Genomic DNA, 11,993 nt, shown 5'->3' on the forward strand with positions numbered 1-11,993 from the left:
CACATAGAATATTTCAGGCAACGCCACTCCTAAGATTGCAAGAGAGTGTTTGTCAGAACCTGCATCACCCAACTGTTGTTGTTTTCCATTGTATTGCATTCGTTGGGAGTTGGATTGATTTGTTTCTGCCACTTGTAACTAAGGTGGGGGGTGGCTGTTAATGGTTGTAAGGGGAGTTGGGAAGCAGCTTAACCATATATGGGCAATTTAGACTGGCTTGATTGCCGGCCAGGCAGCTGGGGCCCAAAGAACCAGGAAGAAGCTTGGGGAGGAAGGAGAGAGGTCAACAACAGGTGAAGAGGAGTCACGACGCCAAGGAATAAGGGGAGGGGGGATAAATAGAGGGAGGTTTACCCAAGGCGTTGGTTTTAGCAATGTTCTGTTTACAAGCTACATGTACCCCTTAATAAAGAAGTATTTGTCTGAACCAAAACTGGTTGCGTGAGAATGCTTCAGAACTGAGAGTTGGACATCGTGGACTTGACATTTTGCTAAAACTCCCTGATACTGGATTTCACCCGAGAGGAAACTCTGCGAAGAATTTCCAGCAACTTAGCATGGCCTCTGAGGAACTGCAGAAAAGTTCACCAGAGGCACCAGCAGAAGAGGAGGAACGGCAAATCCCCCTCACTGAAGCTCTAGTAGGTGCCAGACCAAAGACCCCAACGAGACGACTGGCCCACCCCTGGGACCCACCAAGAGACCTGAGTATCTGGGAAGATGCTGGAGGGTTCACCCCTTAGGTGCCAGCCCGCCCTCGATGGTTGAGGGCCATGGGGACCGCGACCAAAGTGGCAACGCCATGGGATGAGGGACAACGGGTGAGGAAGCTGGAAGGCGAAGTGCGCGCACTGAGGAAGGAATTGGATAAGCTGAGGATTCTGGCACAACCTTCCGTGCAACCTCCCAACCCCCTACAGGGGCCGGCGCCGACCGACCAGCCCTCCCCAAGGGCTCCGCTGGAACCACTGACCCTTCTCCCTCATCGGGCCCCGTCCAAACCCCCGCAGGATGCGGCGGGGGAGCAGACCAGGAGCAAGCCGCCCAACGACCTCCACAGGCGGAAGGGGACCTGTTGCGAAGATAGGGGCTGGTAGAGAAGTACGACGGAGACCCTGCCCAACTGCCCGCCTTCCTGAACCAGGAGAGAATCTGCATGGGCACGTGCGGGCACCTGTTTGCCAGCGATGCCTGGAGGGTGCTGTATGTGTCCCGCTTCCTGGTAGGCGTGGCAGCTGGGTGGGTGAACGACTTGAATGAAGCGGAGACCCAGAACTGGGGGACTTTGACCGCTTCATCACCGCCCTACGGGACCGGTTCGAGGACCCATGTGCCCGCTCGCACGCAGCGGAGGCAATCCGGGAGCTGAAGCAGGGGCCGCGCTCGGTGACCGAGTACGCACTGGAGTTCAAGCGCTTGGTGGCGAAGCTGCCCGACTGGCCAGAGGCGTTCCTCGTGCAGTTGTTCCAGGAGGGGCTGGACCAGAGGCTCTTCGAGAGGGCCATGGTGCGACGGTACCTGGAGACCTTGGTGGAATGGGTCACCCACACCTCCATGTTGGAGGCGCAACTGGCCAGAGTCAAACCGCACGGCATGGAGGCGAGATGGCAGCCCCCTAGCGCCACAAAGCAAACGGGGAGGAAACCGGCCAGGAAGGAGGTAACCCCCTCGGCAAGGCCGCAGGCCGCGGGAAAAGCCTGCTTCATGTGTGGCAAGAAGGGGCACTTCGTGGCAGCCTGCCCACAGAATCCAAGGCTACAAACCGCGCTGAAAGGGAAAAAAGCCAAAAACACTCCAAAGCCGATAAAAGCCCCACGGAAAAGCACGGCGGCAAGAGGCGAAGAAGAGGGAATAAGAATTGCCTACCTCTCAGACAGTGAGGACGGAGGGGAAAATGCCAGCAAGAGGGAGGAAATCCCCTGGCAATATAGGGACTTGGCGAAAGTCTTTAGCGAAAAGGAGTCTGACCAACTACCGCCACATCGCCCCACAGACTGTGAGATTGAGATGGTGCCAGGAGCGAAGTACCCAACCCCAAAGATGTACTCAATGACCCAAAAGGAAATGGGGGCATTGAGGGAATTTATTGAGCCGGGGCTTCATAGTGCCTGCCAAATCCCCCCTGGCGGCGCCAGTACTTTTCAGAGAAAAGAAAGATGGGACTTTACGCTTATGCACAGATTATAGGGGGTTAAATGCAATATGCACAGAGAACAAATACCCTCTCCCATTAATACAAGATTTGTTCGCCCTTTGGCAAAAGGAAATGTTTTTACCAAACTAGATTTGAGAGAGGCATATTTCAGGGTGCGTATAAAAGGTGGGCACGAATGGAGGACCGCATTCTACTGCACACTGGGACACTACATGTATCGAGTTCTCCCATTCGGATTAAAAGGCGCACCCGGGGTATTCATGCAACTGATTAATGAAGTCTTGCACGAGTTTCTCTACCGAGGAGTGTTGGTGTACTTGGATGACATTTTAATCTACACCGAAACAATGGAGGAACATGTGAAATTGGTCAGGAAAGTGCTGGAGAAACTGCTAAATGCGCAATTGTATGCAAAATTATCCAAATGTGAGTTCCATAAGGATTGCATTGACTATCTGGGCTACAGAATATCTAATAAAGGAGTGGAAATGGATCCCAATAAGGTGCAGGATGTCCTAGCCTGGGAGGCCCCAAAAACCAGGAGACAACTGCAAAGTTTCCTTGGCTTTGCCAACTTTTACAGACAGTTTATTCCTAATTTTGCACAAGTAGCCCTCCCTCTGATTGATCTTTTAAAAACGAAGGACAAACCCTTGGCAGCTGCAAAAGCCCCCAGCGCCCCTTTAAAATGGACAGCAGAATGTCAGGAGGCTTTTGAAACCCTCAGAAAATTATTCACTGTTGAACCCATCCTAAAACACCCAGACCCAGCAAAGCCTTTTGTTATTCAGGCAGATGCCTCAGACGTAGCCATTGGAGCAGTCCTCTTACAGAGGGATGAGGAAGGTGTGTTAAAACCATGTGCTTACTTATCTCGCAAGTTCACTGAACCTGAGCGAAGGTGGCTAGTGTGGGAAAAGGAGGCTTTCACAGTGAAATGGGCTTTAACAAATTGGCAACATTTGCTGGAGGGAGCAGAAGCAACTTTTGAGGTTTGGACAGATCATAAGAATTTGGAGGCTTTGACAGCACCCAGAAAGTTGTCTCCTAAGCAGATAAGATGGGCACAATTCTTCAGCAGATTTAATTTCACTTTAAAGTACATCCCAGGAGGGAGGAATTTCTTAGCAGATGCGCTCTCCAGGCTGCCCCAGCACAATAGCCAAAGGGAGAAAGTGGTGTCAGCTGTAATCCCCAACCGGCAGGGGCCAGAACTGGCAGCTGCAGTCACCAGATCACAAAGTAATGCCACCAAAACCCTCCTCAAGTCAGAGTTATTAATGGGCTTAAATCAATTCCTGGAACAGGATGAGTGGTTCCAGGAGAATAAGGAGGAACTAACCCAGAGGGAGGGGGCATGGTGGAATGCAGATAGACTGTACGTGCCCCAGGAGGCTTGAAAAATGGTACTACAAAGGGGCCATGATGATAAAACAGCAGGACACTTTGGCTTTGTCAAAACTTTACATCTACTCCGCAGGCAATTGTGGTGGCCTTTGCTCAGGAGAGATGTGGCAGAATATGTAACTACCTGTCCTGTATGCGCTATGGCCAAAAGGCAAGGGGGGAAACCCCGTGGGTTATTACAAACTGTGGCCTGCCCTGAAAAACCATGGAAAGAAATAAGCATGGATTTTATTGTAGGCCTGCCAGAGAGCAGGAAAATGACGGTGATTTGGACTGTTACTGATCTCTTCTCTAAACAAACTCACTTCATCCCGTGCAAAGCCATCCCCTCAGCGCCTGAACTAGCTGCATTGTTTATACAACACATATACAGATTACACGGTTGTCCTGAAAGAGTGATCAGCGACCGGGGGGTCCAGTTCTCCTCTAAATTCTGGAAGGCAAATTTAACTCTTTTGGGGTCTAAGCAAGCAATGAGCTCTTCCTTTCATCCTCAGATGGACGGAGCGACAGAGAGGAGGCATGCGGGGTTGGAACAGTATTTGCAATGCTTCATAAACCATCAACAGGACAATTGGGTGGAATTATTACCTTATGCTGAAGTGGCTTACAATAATACTGTACACGATAGTACTGGGCTGTCCCCTTTCCAGATTGTATCAGGGCAAGAATTTGTACCTATACCTGAACTTCCCCACGCTCAAACAGGGGTTAAAACAGTAGATGAATGGGGTGACAGGATAAGGGGATTGTGGCCTATCACAGAAAAAGCGATTGCAAAAGCTAGAGAAAGTTACAAAACACAAGCCGATAAGAAGAGAGCACCACATGAACTGTGGAAAGTGGGGGACAAAGTGCGGTTATCTACCAAGAATCTGAGATCTTCCAGAGCATGTAGAAAGCTGGATAACAAATACATAGGACCTTTCATGGTGGATAGAGTCATGGTGGATAGAGTAATTAACTCTGTGTCTGTACGCTTGAAACTCCCCAAAACCCTCAGGAAGATTAATCCTGTCTTCCACAGTGAACTATTGAAACCCTACAAGGAATCTGATAAATGGAGACCGGCAGTGGCCCCTCCTGGACCTATTATGATCGAGGGGGAACAACACTCTGAGATCAGGGAAATATTGGACTCTAGAAAATTCAAAGGAGACATTCAGTATTTGGTACATTGGAAACATTTCCCTAAATCTCTGGCTGAATGGATCTCCAAAAGACATGTTAGAGCTCCTGACTTAATTTTGGACTTTTATAAGAAGTATACTAACAAACCCAGGTGAATGTGTTGAACTCTGTTGGATGTATGTTTTCATAATTCCAGTTCCTCTATTCTTATTTCTAGGGCTCCTGGCCAGCGTGGTGAAGAGGGGTTTTGGGGGGGCAGTATGTCAGAACCTGGATCACCCAACTGTTGTTGTTTTCCATTGTATTGCATTCGTTGGGAGTTGGATTGATTTGTTTCTGCCACTTGTAACTAAGGGGGGTGGTGGCTGTTAATGGTTGTAAGGGGAGTTGGGAAGCAGCTTAACCATATATGGGCAATTTAGACTGGCTTGATTGCCGGCCAGGCAGCTGGGGCCCAAAGAACCGGGAAGAAGCTCGGGGAGGAGGGGGAGGAAAGAGAGAGGTCAACAACAAGTGAAGAGGAATCACCACGCCAGGCAATAAGGGGAGGGGGGATAAATAGAGGGAGGTTTACCCAAGGTGTTAGTTTTAGCAATGTTCTGTTTACAAGCTACATGTACCCCTTAATAAAGAAGTATTTTTCTGAACCAAGCCTGGTTGCGTGAGAATGCTTCAGAACTGAGAGTTGGACATCGTGGACTTGACACAGAGCTTGAAGAAGGCTGAGTACAAGTGGGCTGTCAATCAATCCTTTTAAAGTGGGGGGGAGGGAGAGAGTGGGGGAGAGAAAGAAAGAGCTACTGTGAAACTGATACATCTTCTTTTGCTTTCAAGGATTTCCAAGGGACCACGTTCTTATGAGAATCACAACCAAATCCTCTCTTCACCTGGGAAAAGTGACTGTTCTGCACCTTACCTGTACAGTAAGTGAGAAGTGCCAGGAAAACCACAGCCCAGCCCATGGCGAACTTTCACAAGGAATGTCCTTACGGAGGAAAATTATAAAGTCCTTGAGATCTTCCCCTTCCCTTTCCTTCAATGCCCCAGTTGTATCCCTTCATGCAAAGGAGATCTGCACTCATTGGTTCTACTAGAATATTTGATTCCACCAAAGCATTCTGAGGTCTTCTAGCTTAGCCAATGATCACAGGAGACATTTGCATGGAGAAGATTGAGAAATGGAGGAAGACTTAAAAAGTCTCTATTAAAATCTGACACTGTATTTTTCTCTTGGAGGGGCAAGTTATACTAGCAAGGGGCAAATTATGCTGAGAAATATTGAAATATATTCTACATTTCAAACTTCAGTGTTTCTAATCAGGCAAAATTCTTGTGCTTCCCTCTGGCAAGTAGAGCTTTGAGCGTATGAAGAAATGAACTCAGCCTGCCAATTCAATCATCTATGGATAATCTCTCAACTGACGATGGATCAATCCCTCAGTTTCAATGTCACTCAGTTTGATTTCCTATATTCACTGATATTTGAAGCTTTCCCTTTTTCAACCTGTTTCTTCATGAGTTTGCAACTTGACCCAAGGTCTGACGGTTCCTTGCAGGCATCTCTAAATAAAGCCATTCTCTTGCACACTCCTGTGCCCATCAACCTTCCTGGGTGAGGGAATGCTTAGCAGCTGGAAGTCAATCTAACATATCTCCGATGCAGAAACCCCAATCTTAAGTCAAAGTATGTGGTTGGTTCTTTTATGATCAGGAAGAAAAGTGAAGGTGTTTGTCACTGTGACTCCGGTTCCCATTTTTACCATAGATATGGTTCTTCATCCGTTTTACATTTGATGACACAATCAGGAATCGGAGTTTGTCCACTTCCTATCGGCCACCTTAGGCTGTTCCAGGGATGTCCCCTCCCCTCCAGTGACCGCTCACCGCCCTCCATGGCTGCTTTATTCTTTCATTCATCCATCCATCCATCCATCCATCCATCCATCCATCCATCCATCCAATGTTTATGGCTGCCCATTTGGTGAAAGAGAGACTCTGGGTGGTGTACAAGAAAAGTATAAAACAGTAATAGATAAAAAACAATTTACAATTGAGAAAATAATTTTAAAAAATCATTACCCAGCTAATTCCTGAATACCACTTTCCAAAACACCACTTGTCTCTTGTATAGGAACCTTATAATCGTGCATGTAGGGCTAGTTTGGAAGAGCGTCAGCCCTATGCAGTGTAGAGGATTCATTTCGGCTGGAAAGCAACTCAGCCTCTTCCATCTCTCTTTCCTTCTCCTATTAGCATTGTTCTCTAAGCATGACTAGTTTTTCTGTACTTCTGCAAGTGCAGGTTTCCACAGCAGTGGACTTCATTTATTACTACTGCAGGCAGCACCATTTAATGTTTCCACTGCAGGTCCAGGGCTGCCCGCAGGCTCCTTCCAGGCTCCTACAGACTGCAAGGAAACAACTTCATGATCGGCCACAACTTCCATTCCCATGGCACAGCAATCGTGTCAGAGATTCCTCATCATATATCTCCCGCTCCCAATTTGCCCCATACTTCTCCTCCACACTAGTTTGTTCTGAAATAGACCATTTATGGACACCTATTTAGCACTGATTGAGAAGAGCACTAGATCTACTTAGAAATGGACCAAACAGCACACAGCTCTCTCCTAGCAATCTTTTAGATCAGCAACAAGCAAAGGGTCTGAAGATACCATTCCAAGCCCCCTCCTCCACCTACCAAACCCTAATCTGGAAAGTCCAGTGGGGAGGATTTTGATAGAGATCCCTAGCTATGCACTCCTTTTCTCAGCCCCCACAACCAATGTTGAGTGAACCATTCAAGCAGGGCTTGGACAGCTTCTTAGTTTTTGTCTCAGTTCCACATTCGATAGAATCACTGTGCTCTGCCCGCTGCTCTCAAAAGATAAACAGTAATAAACAGCCTCGTCTTCTCCTTGAACGTTGGAGATGGACAAGGTGGCCGAATTGGACGAAGAGTCAACAGAACCAGAAAATCGCTCGGGGATTCCGGAAGGTCTCTCGCTATCTAGATAGATCACGGTGAGAGGACTACTGCCAGGTTTCTGCTGATACCAGCTCACATAGCTGTCTGAAATGCTGCCACCTGTGCTTTTACAGTTGATCGTGACTGTCTCTCCAAGCAATGCTGACAAAGAAGGTGGTTGAGTCAAGGTGAACTAGGCCAAGGCGCCTGCAGATGGAAAAAATGGGGGTGGGGGATTCAACTGAGCTGCTGTCAGGGAGAAAGGCATTTTATGAAGTTTAAATACAGTAGAAAGGAGGCAAGAAAGGGATAAAATATCCAGGAAAGTAGAGTTGTGCATTGGAAGGCCAAAATACGTTTCACCTCCCTGTAGGACAGCCATACTTTACCAGTGAAGTAGGTGAGGAGGAAGAGGAGGAAGACAAACATTTGGGCCATGGCCGAGAAATGGGCAACAGTGGGTCTTCTGAAACCAACGCTCCTTCTAGGTTGCCCTGTTCGCTCCACTCTTAAGCTCCAGAATTGGTGGCTGAAAAAGTATGCAAATATTCTTTCCGGTCTATTGGTTTTTTAACACACACACACACACACCCCTACATTCCTGAGACAAAGACAAGGGGTGGTTTGCATAAGATCTCACCTGCAAAACCCGCCTGTGGGGTGCGGAAGGGGGTGGAAATCCATGGCTGCCTTCCCAGAACACACTGAATTTTCATCTTTTCCTCACTCTCCCTCTACAGAGAGAGGTAAACCTACCAAAATTTCTAAGTTCATACTAAATATTACCCCGCCACAAAAAAATACCACAAACCAAACCTAATTCAGCCTGTGATCAAATCCATAAGTCACCTGAATCCATGTATTGCATGAACGATTCCTATTCAGTTGGTGTTTTTAAGCTTCCTGAACAAGAATATGCTGACATCTGTAATGGACCTGCCTATTTCCCCGGAAATCCCAGACCAGAATCATGAATGTCAGCTTTATACTTTGAAGACCCTTTTTCTCTAATCCCCAGCTCTGTGAAGACCCCACAGCCCCACCACCTGGCAGGCTGGGGATCAGCCTCTTTTGGCCATCACTTTCTGATTCTCTTCAAAAGGGAGTCAGAGAGAACTTCTTGAAAGAAACAACTATGGCTGCATCTCCAGGAGTTTCATTCATTGATCATGTGGTGTTGAGTCTGTGTTGACTCTCAGTGACCATAGGAACAGACCTTCTCCAGAATGATCTGTCCCCACCCTATTTCCCAACTGGAAAAACTCAGAATTGCCTCTTTGTAGTAAGCTTTACCTTAGAAAATATAAAAGCCTATCAATGACACCTAGTGGCCAGAGACGTACAAATAAGATACCCTTTCATGCTCATCTGTGAAATAGCAAGGAGAATCCAATTCACACACTCTCCCCCTGGAGATTTTCCCTGTGTTTGGCTACAGCTAATCTATATGAATTTCCAGCTGCCAATAGATTTATTCCAACTTTCTTTAAAGATTTCTCACTTTCTTTACGTAAAATGAGAAAAGTTAATGCTAACCCATGCCTGCTGCTTTATAGGTGTCTCTTTTCCAACCCTGAATCCCACATATTGTCCGGTGTTAAATGTCGCAATTCATGGATGTTTCTTCACAGATTTCCATGCTGTAAAGTTAAAAAAAAAAAATTCTTCTGAGCTGCCCTCCCATGGACTGGACTGGATTACAAGAAACCTGTTCATTCAGTTTAGACATATGCTGGTGAAATGCTAATTGTCCAGTTTGTACCCACCCCCATCTCAGCTAAAACCTTCTTGCTTCTGAAGGTCTGCTGTATATTACAACTTTTGAAACAGATGAGGCAGTTAAAGATTTTCAAATATATATTTTTTCCAAACCAGTTAGCAACCTAAGCCCATAGGGCTGCTGGTTTCCCCTATGCCCTCCGCTTCCATACTCCTGTGTCCATCACTCTCCTTGGGTGGCGGAGGGGAGAGAGAGCTCTTTGGAGATGGAAATGGACCTGCAGGAGTTTCTCTCCTGTCTCTTCAGCTCAACTGTCCCCACTCACAGGCCAAGCTTTGTTGCTTCTTGTTTCAGGTGGAAGAGGAAGAGTGGAGGTTTTTGTCACGCTTCCCCATAAGAATTTACCACCGTGCAACTGATTGCCAGCACTGTCCGGACTAACACAGTAATAATCTGCCTCATCTTCAACCTGCGTGTTGGTGATGGCTAAAGATCCCGTACTCCCTGACCTGGTGGCTGTAAACCGATCTGGGATCCCTTCTCCCCTGCTGTAGCCATCACACTGGACATAGCGAGGGGCTTTTCCAGATTTCTGTTGATGCCAGCAAATGCTGTAGCTACTCTGAGTTGTTCTGCAGGAGAGGGTGACAGTTCCTCCCAGGGACACGGAGCTGGAGGGAGGCTGAGTCCAAACGGTCTGACAGTCGATGCCTTTAAAAGGGGGAAGGAGAGAGATGGAGAAAAAAAATACCATGACAGGGATGCACTTTCTTTGCTCATTGCTCTTTGACATTTCCAAGGGACCATGTTCTTATGAGAATCACACCCAAATCCTCTCTTCCCTCAGGAAAACTGAGTGTTCTGCACCTTACCTGTGCAGTAAGTGAGAAGCGCCAGGAAGACCACAGCCCAGCCCATGGTGAACTTTCCAAGGAATATCCCTTTACGGTGGACAATTATAAAGTTCCTGAGGTCTTCTCCTTCCCTTTCCTTAAATGCCCCAGCTTGGCCCCTTCATGCAAATGAGATCTGCACTGATTGGTTCTACATGAATATTGTATTCCCCCAAAGCGTTATGAGGTCTTCTAGTTTGGCCAATGACCACAGGAGACATTTGGATAGAGGAGATTGAGAAATGGAGGAAGACTTCAAAGGTCTCCATTAAAATCTGACCACCCTCTTGTGGACCAGGGAAACTTCTGAATTTCTTCAAACACCCTATTTTATACATGAATTTGAAATGGAAATGCTTACAGTATGCATAAAGGTAATTATGTTGTTCTACCTAATCTTAATCAGCATGTAAAAGCTAATGTGCAATTGCAATAGAATTCCTAAAATTAGCCTTAAAATAATTTTTAAAAAAGCAAAGAACGACAAACCAAGAAGCCATTGCACAAAACCAACCAGAACATCCTGATCCTCCATTAACTCTAAAACAAACCTGCCCACGTTTGCTCCTCAGCTGCAGAGGTCCTGCACTCTCCAAAAAACGCTAAGTGATCCTGACCTTCAGAAAATGTCTGCCCTGATAGAGAGATTGTAGTATGGCTTCAACTTTGTTTATTGCAACTGTCTTCTGAACCAGGCACATTTTGCTAGACAAATGGCCCTCATTGGCAAATGGACCCTGATCCGCCTAGCATATTCTCTATCTTGGATTCCCACAACTCAGCAAAAATCAAATTCTATTGGTTTGTTAGAATCCTCTAAAGATGAAGGAAGGAGGGGTTGATCACAGTGCCCCAAGAAAGTTAACCACTGTGAAATATGTCAGCAAACTACATTCCAGAGGGATGAGCCTCATCTTCACCCTGGATGTTGGTGATGGCCAAATGCTCATGGATCCCATACCAGGAAACCACAAACTGCTCTAGGATTCCTTGACTTCTGCTAGAGTCTCATCTCAGGATCTTCCAACCCTCTTTGCTTCTATTACCAATGTTCTCTTAGCATGATTGGTTTTTCCTCTCCTTCTGTGAAGGAGGGTTTTCCCAGGGATGGACTTCATTTATTACTAGGTAAGGCAGCACCATTCAATGGTCCAATGCAGTTCCAGGGCTGTCCACAGGCTCCTTACAGGAGCTACAGGACCACAAGGACACCACTGGATGCTCTGCCAGAAGTTCCATTCCCATAGCGCATCAATCACGTCAGAGATTCCTCATTATAGATCTCCTCCCGCCCCACTTTGCCCCATGCCGCCCCTCTACATAAGTGTGGTGTGAGCAGGAATATTTATGGACATGTGTTTCACACTGATTAAGAAAAGCAGTAGTCCTGCTTAGAAATGGCCTGCCCAACACATAGCTTTGGCACAGCAATCTTTTAGATCAGCAACATGCAAAGGGTCTGAAGATACCATTCCAAGCGCCCTCCTCCATTCACCCAACCTTAATCTAGGAATGTCCAGTGGGGAGGATGTTGATAGAGATGCCTGGCTGTCCACTCCTCTTCTCAGCCCCCTGCAACCAATGTCGAGTGAAGCATTCAAGGAGGGCTTGGACACCTTCCTGACTTCTTGACCAACTTAGACAACTTGGATTGGATCTTGAAAGTTTCCCATTATCCAAAAGAGAAGTGACACGAAAGCAGGGAAGAAGGGCTGAGAAT

This window comes from Python bivittatus, unplaced genomic scaffold, assembly GCF_059951505.1.
Source record: "Python bivittatus isolate LINGU-HERP-01145 unplaced genomic scaffold, Pbiv_v1 ctg000110_np1212, whole genome shotgun sequence".
Taxonomy (NCBI): domain Eukaryota; kingdom Metazoa; phylum Chordata; class Lepidosauria; order Squamata; family Pythonidae; genus Python; species Python bivittatus.